Consider the following 8,244-nt stretch of genomic DNA (forward strand, 5'->3'; position numbering starts at 1 on the left):
TTTTAAAATTTTTAAAAGATTACTTTTATATATTTTTCGCGTTTTTCGTAAAGTGCGGACGAAAAAAATGACATTTAAGGATACCCATGTGCGCGTTTCTGAACGACGTTCCTGAACGGTATCAGATGGGGGTAAGGGATTGCTGCTGCCGTTAACCAATGAGGGGTTGCGCGCGCGCAAAAGAGCAAGAGAGAGGGACTCGCAGGGGGTTGCAAGAACACGGCAGCGTCGTCGCTTGGCAGCGCCGCGACGCCCTCGACGCGAACTAGACAACCCTCTGTGCACGACACCCCTAGACACCACAGCGTTTCTAACCTTACCACCCTCGCGCACCACCCGTTCGTGTTTGCGTGACGTGTGTATTCCGTGGCGCGCTGCGTTATACCGTTTCCCTCCTCGTTCTACGGCGCAGTACGCGCGTTATCCTTGTTCCGAAAGGTTCGATGCGACCAGGTGCAACGGGAGAACAGTGAGGGCCAAAGGGGTGCGAGAGAGAAAAAGAGAAACAGTGAGGAGGAGAAGCCAGCTGGCTCCAGATTGCTCGAGGGAGTCCTCAAGGGTGGAAACGAGTTCGAACATCACCGTAAGTATTTTTTTGACGTTACATCATTTTTTGAAGAACGAAGGAATTATCCAGGAGTTCGTGGAACGACTTTTGACTAATATCATCGATGACATGATTTTGCGAGTATCCTCGCAAGGGATGAAACTCGATCAACTCCTTCGATTTTCACGTTACACACTGCCATACATAATATAATGTGATTTCTGACATTTCAATCTGTGACATCATATTTTTTATCGCATTTTTATATATCTTTATATCAGAATTTATTACAAATAAAAATTCTATTTTATAAAAAAAAGTCTAGATTCTCAAGTAAAAGTATCTTTTCTTTTTTATTCATGTAAGTTTTTTGATGATTCAAATTATAAATTGGCTCCATTTAATTGACTTGATTTTATGATAAAGAGAACATATATATATTTTTGCTCTTCAAATATTTCATACATCGATATCTGACAGCCGTCTCTTAACAATACAAATTTCATTCTCTATATTCGCGCTTTTGAAGTTGTCGGCGCGAGCTTAACGCTTTTTAGTAGAATTTTTTTTCTAGCTATAGCGATATAAGTGTGTTCCGGTTATTGCGAAAGGTAATTCTCGCCTATTGTTCTCGAACACGGCTGATAAGCACGGAGCATTTTTTCTTTTTCTACGTGATGAGAATTCGCGCCCAACAACCGGGCGTTATGATCTAAACTATAAAGACGCCCTGTTTTTTACTTTTTTCCTATCGCGTTTTCAAAACGCTCATATAAAAAACTGCAACTATTACCGTTATTAAAAAATGTAGCCAATATAAAACAAACCCTTTAACTAACTACTAACTACACCTACCAAGCATTAATATTTCTAAAATACTGGAATTATTTTTTATCGATATATAAAATCTCACTTACATGCTTTTTGCAATTATCATAAGTTATATAAATCAAGTGTCACAATCTCAGTGAGGTTAATACATACGTATTTTCAGAATTTTGATAAAATTCTGGCTCTTTTTTCCAAAAAGTTTAAAGTTCTCAATATATTTTAAAATGAATTTTAATGATTAAATGTAAAAGATAAACGATTGAAGAGAGTATGCCAGAATTCTATCAATTCTGTTAAAATTCTAAAAAGGTGGTACTTAAGAAATTCGATGAAAAAATTATCATAGTTAGTCATTCACAGCGGATATCAATTAGTCATTGACAACTAACGCACTTGTCGTGACTAGCTACAATGCATAGAAATATACGAGCGAGAAGTCGAACAGAGAATGTAGTATTTTATATACATATTTTTGTTGCGATAGATTGATTTGCCAAAATTCCCGCGAATATAGCACAAATGGACCTGATACCGATAGAAATAAATCGTAAGGCTTCAATCCAAAGATCGATTTCGTGCAATATTTAAGAATCGTGCGCGAGAAGCAGATAGAGCCAAAGAAAGACCCCAATGCGTAGTCTCCTTTCCTTACACTTCTCGCTTAAAGCTCTGGGATTTCGTATATTGCTCGTGGACCGAATAATGGGATCGATACGAAACACGTGTCACGTTTCTCCTTCCTCGTCGATAAGCTTTTAATTCTCCTGATAGCACGCGCTATCCTAATATTTAAATCATTCTAGAAAAGAGAGAATAGCATAAGCTATTCATAAATCAAGATTCGGTTTACGCTGCAGAAAAGTAAGCTTTGAAAAAGCTTTTAATTTAAAAATAAATTTAATTTATCTCTTTTTCTTTCTCTCTCTCTCCTTCTGATTAGTTTACTCCCCTCTATCAAACAAAGTATTATTTTCAATTTTCAACCGCGTGATTCATTCCTTCTGCAACCCCTTTCGTCTAGCTTTGAGCCATTTGAACCCTCTCGGTCCCTCTATTCATACTTGTAAAAGTCTTGTGGGAAAAGCAGCACATCTTAAAACCACAAAATTGAAAACTAAAGTAAATAGATCATTTGCAAAATAACGATGCAGAAAATCAAGCATAAGCGATGGAAAAAATATATAAATAAAAAGAGAAACGCAAAATCAAAAGCCGACAAAGAACGATTTTCCTTTTCCTTTTCCTTTTCGCTATTTCCCTCGTTCTCATTCTTCCGAGGTGTGGAAACACATGTCTCGCGCAGACACGATGGTATAGCCGCGTGCATTATTATTTTTTTCCGCGCTTACTCTTCCATCCCTGTGGGTGGCAGTCCTCGCAAATGTTTTTTCTTCGTTTCGTCCTCATCTCTTCGTCCTTGCCGTCGCGTCTACACTGCTTCTTCCTTTGTCTCCTTGGAAACCTTGCGGTAGTTATGCGACGTTCGGTCGCGGGGGATACCAGGAGTGGAGAAGAGTGCGCGAAGAGAGCAGAGGGGAAAGGACGAGGATACAGTCCGGAACGTGACTTGGATGCAATATTTAAAAGCAGCACAACGTCAATACTCTCTCTCCTCTCTCTTGGCGTTTCTCGCCGTCTATGTTCCTTCGCCCGAGACCCTTCGAGGCCGAAAAGCGCCGGTTACTGTAATACGGCACTGAATCGGCCCCGCGGTCTGACCTTAACCTGGGATCATCCCCTCATTCGACGGAGGCTTCCCCGTATGTCGTGCCGTCGATACCCGAATTTAGTTTCTGCGTTTCGACGTATGGGGAATTTTGACGAGGGCGAGTTCCGGGATTGGCATGAACAAGGGGGAATCCGAGTGTGCTTAAGGTCATCATAGATCCTGAATGCGCTTTTTGACTTTCGTGAAAAGACTGTTCAAACGGAATTTCTCGGCAAATCACATCGCCTCGCGTGTCGCCAAATGTTGCTTTGCCGAATCGTCTCTAACATCCTTGACTTTCAATCAAGACAGTCAAAGCTAGTCGTTAGTGAATGTAAACATGACTATATAAAAATAATTTTAGAAAAGTTTTATAAGGCATGTATATAATAAAGAAAATCTACTTTATTTACAAATTTTTTTTGCACGAAATCATTATAGAATTGTATAAAAAAATATACAAATTGAATTGTTACATCACAAATTACGTGAAAATTGAAGATATAATACCATAGCCATCAATGATACCGTGAGCACGCGAATATTTTATCATTTCCTGACATACCTCTATAATTTATTGCTAATGCCTTCCTGCACGGCCGGAAAGTCATCCTCATTCCCTTCTATAAGCAGCGAGTTCGGGAAAACGAATGAGAAACCAGTAAAGAGAGAGGAAAATGTACGAGCGATGATATAAAACGGCAAGAAAATGCAGGAAGTTATGACAATTATGAGAGGAGGTAGCGAGGAAGAGGCATCTAGTTGTGCGACGGCTTGTGAAATGAAATCGGGACGGAGGACAATCGTTTATAAGTTCGACAGATGGAATTCTTCCTTCCCCACCGTTTTTCCCCCTATCATCGCGGCACTCTCTTACATCGACAAACGCCTCTCTAAAATCTAATTAGAATGTCTGACAAGAAAAAAGCGGATATCCAGCAAATTCCTCTTGACACATTCGGTCATCGATAATATATTTGCTTTTTGCTGGATCATACTGGATTAGATAGATATGATTATCCAAATTATTTACTTCAATATTCAAAATAACTCTGTATATATTAATTGAAAATAAATACAAATTTTATCAATTTTGAGAACAATCTTTCCAATCTTAAAAATATCTTTTTGATAGATATTCTTTCATATAGTTTTTACTTTGACGAATAAAGGTAGATAGATATTAACTTGGAAGAAATCCAGACGATTCTTTTTCCGTTCGCCAATTCTCTTTGCACTTCAAACCCGGAAGTCTTTGGTGCTAAACGGAAGAACACGTCCCAGTGTGTCCTTGCTTCTCCGGTAAATTCGCGGGGCAATACAAAGTGGCGTATGCGGGTCACAAAGAGAAGATCTATGTTCGCGTAGCCAAGTTTGACACAACTTAATTAATGGAAAACTATGAAGTTTCTCATACCGTTAGATTTTCACGACATTTTCTTTATTGATTATGCTCTAATCTCACCCTTCATAATATTTTATTCCATTACTTCAGTATATGCAAGCATAATTTATTAATTTACATTTGTATAATTTATTAAGTCACATTTGTATAATTTATTAGGTCACATTTGTCTTTATTTTTCTTATACTGATAGAATTTTTAATACTTAGTTTATAAAGAAAATATTTTTAAATATAATATATTTCTAGACAAGTAAATTTGTCTTTGCGAAGACAGATGTAAAAGTAATTAAATGATCATATAATTTATTATCACAATAAATTGTCGCGAGTCCTGACTTGAATTAGAATATCCTTTTATAGCTGATTAGCGCCGATTAAAGTAAATATTTAACTCACTCTGCGTCGTGGCTTAATCACTAAGTAAGGTTGCATAAAGGGGCTGCTGTAACGCAAACCTCCCCTCGAGTCGCGACGGGAGCTAGATTTATGGCGGACGTTGCGAGACTCGCCTTCTTGGAATTCGCAAAATTTAGAAGCTTATTCCTTTAGCAAAAGCAACGGACCGAACAAAAAAGAAACAGGAGAAAAGACAGAGGTGCTGAAACGCTAGCATTCCGTTCTCACCTTCCTCCATAGCGACTCGATATTATATATAATAAATATATAATAATTATGGTATCTCTCTTAGTCTGACTCTTCCCCTTCGACCTGTCCGACATGGGTGACCCTACCGGTAACTGTTAGCGTTTTCGAGTGAAGCAAGTTTGATCGCTTTCAGAGCGATTAAACCTAATTTACCATGAATATGTTTGACCAAAAATAGGTTTTGAAAGAATCTGATTAATATAATACATTAACAATATAACTAATATAAAGTACATCTCCCGTTTTGACGCTATTTTGGCTTTGAAGCACAAGATTCTTTGCCCTGATTAATTAATCAAACGCTTATTTGAAGTATTTTATTGATTAATCTAATAATTCAAGTACCCCTAATAACCAAGACGGAGTATATGACGTCATTAATCGGTCTCAGAACGATCAAACTTGCATAAGATATAATACAAGTTTACATATAATAACATTTATACATTAATACAAAATATCTTATTATATAGAATTGAAAGGCGTATAATACAAAATTCACTAAAAGTTTTCAGATCAGATATAATGACGATTATTTGTGCGATGTTTATCAATGATTGATTCTCAATTACAAAATTTATTAAGAATTACGTAATGCCGTGATCAAAAGAGTCATTGATAAATTTATCAATTATATTTCTCAAGTGTAAAAAAAATGTTTAGACTATTGGTGCATTTTAATTTTCTAAAAAGATTTGACGCGTAAAAAGATAGGTGAAGTTTTGATATAAATCAACGATCAAATAAGAAAATAATAATTGCAATTAAAAGAATAAAATAAAATATCTCGAGTTGCGGATAATTTGGCGATAATGATCTGAGAAGACCAGATCAAAATATTTATGCCGGATGGCAAGCCAATTAATATTCAACAAAAAGAAAAACGATCCTAAACGTGGAGAGTTATCTCAACATGCTTTGCTTTTACATCGGGCCCCGCGAGATCGATTCGCGATGGAAAGTTAAGCGATCCGTTAAACCAGGATCCCGTTGCAGGATGGAACGAATCCCGAATCTTTCGGGCTGCTCCCAATAGCAACAATTTCAATATTTCAATGAATCAACGACAGTTATTATCGTCATCATCTTCCATTTATAAGATCAAAATTTACGCGAGAGACATATTCTTCCACTATTAAAAAATATTTTTCTTTATTAAAAAATAAATGGATATAACCATTTTTATGAAAATTTGGTCACAAACTAATATATTTAAGGATAATGAAATATATGCGCCTTTATCGCTTGTTAAATGTACAAATACAATTATACTCGGGTACCAACTGATTCGAGACAAGTCAAACCCGATAACAGCAAGATTTTGAAAAATTTTGCATTTAAATATATTTTGCGACATAAAATAAAAAATTATTAATTTTTCTATAATATTTGATCATTTTTTACTTTGTCGGTATTTTACTGATATCGAGGTACCCATTTGACTTGCCTCAAATTTAAGTACTTGTACATTTGTTTTACACATTTGTGTGCATTAGTAATATAATATCTAAAAAAAAAAGTATAAATTTTTCAAAAAAAGATGCCACAGTTTGCGTATATATTTAATTATCTAATATAATATTGTAATATATCTATTGTATTAAACTTAAAAATATTGATGCTCTGGAACGGCAAGATGTCCAATACCTAAAAATGATTTCTTAAAAATAAAATTTATTAAAAATTAATTTTAATAAAATATATTTGTTTGTGACCATTTGTTAAAAAATTCGCCAAAAAATAGGTAGATAGATTGCAAATTTAAATTTACTATTTAATAAATTGAAATTTATCGATATAAAATGTCTATATATATCCATGTTTAACATTTTATTAATAATGTAGGTTTCTTTCTATTAAGCCAATATTAGTATTAATAATATTAATAATGGGAGAACACTTAACAAGAAAAAAACTCTTTCTTAAATATGTACTTCATTTAATTATAATATTAAAATATACTAATTAATTGTTTGTGTGATTTTGTAATCCGAATCGATAATTTTGTAATCAAAATTTTAAAGAATCATATGGTGATCGTCGTTAAATCATTGTCAAATCATTGCTTTTGGGAACCGTCAAGAAAATCCGTGTTTAATTCCAGTCCTGCAACGCGTATCCCCAGGTTTCAACGGGGCACCGAACTAGAGAACATGAATGGATTCCACAAGTACCGACGAAAAATACATAATTCTACGCGATGAAGATCGTTTCGATTTCTTGACCGTACGAATCACGCATTCGCTAACATCTACCTGATATGAAGGACAGTGATACAATCTCTTTGTTGAAGCAGTGATCGCGACCAAGAATACAGAAAAAACGCGATATTCGCGATGTAATTTATTAATTCATTTAACAAATATTTAATTTTGATATGAAATTTGCGAATATATCTAATTAAAATCAAATATTAAACTTTGTAATAATTTTGTCAGTTATACACGAAATTTTGTAATATTGAAAAATCTGTTATTAAATTTCGCGAACGAACAGCTAATTTTTGATCGTTGGCTTAGCATCAAACTCCATACTATTATTCAATAATTTTTATGTTACACATTAAAAAAATTAAAAAGATGTGCGACCACGAAATTTTGAAATACAAATTTCTACTATTTATTGATAACTCAATATATTATAAATACACTGTTAAATTTTAGATTAATTTTAAAATAGAAATTTTACTAAAGAAATTAAATTTTATTCATCTATGTATTAATTTAACGAATTTTGTATTGCACGTGTCTTACAGTTTTGTGTAATTCACAATTTACAATATTACAGATTAAATAGATATAGATACAAGATAAATGCAATATATAAAATAATTTCACAATATAGATTACAAATAGTGTAATTGTGTGATGTTATCAGTATCAAATAATTTGATGTAATTATTCGGCGTTGCAAATAATTTGAAAAATGTTCGAAAACAGTAATAATAGTAAAACTTCTATTGCTTAAATTGATTAATACAATATTTCACACAATTTATATATGTGACAAATTAAACAATCCGAGATATTATTTATATTTTAACATGTAATTTAGTTTTGTTTATTTCAGTTTTACAAATTATTTGATTTCAGTTTCACAATATTAT

General features: G+C 34.0%; 1 protein-coding gene across 1 annotated transcript in view; it reads left to right on the forward strand.

Moving 5' to 3' along the window:
• Positions 1 to 242: 242 nt before the first annotated feature.
• Positions 243 to 8,244, forward strand: part of LOC115242500 (protein Fe65 homolog) — a 169,091-nt gene continuing 161,089 nt past the window's right edge. Inside the window, exon 1 of the mRNA XM_029818823.1 lies at positions 243 to 583. The gene's annotated coding sequence lies outside the window, so the exon portion shown is untranslated. The remainder of the gene's footprint in view (positions 584 to 8,244) is intronic.

Source organism: Formica exsecta, unplaced genomic scaffold (assembly GCF_003651465.1).
Source record: "Formica exsecta isolate Colony F162 unplaced genomic scaffold, ASM365146v1 scaffold60, whole genome shotgun sequence".
Classification (NCBI taxonomy): domain Eukaryota; kingdom Metazoa; phylum Arthropoda; class Insecta; order Hymenoptera; family Formicidae; genus Formica; species Formica exsecta.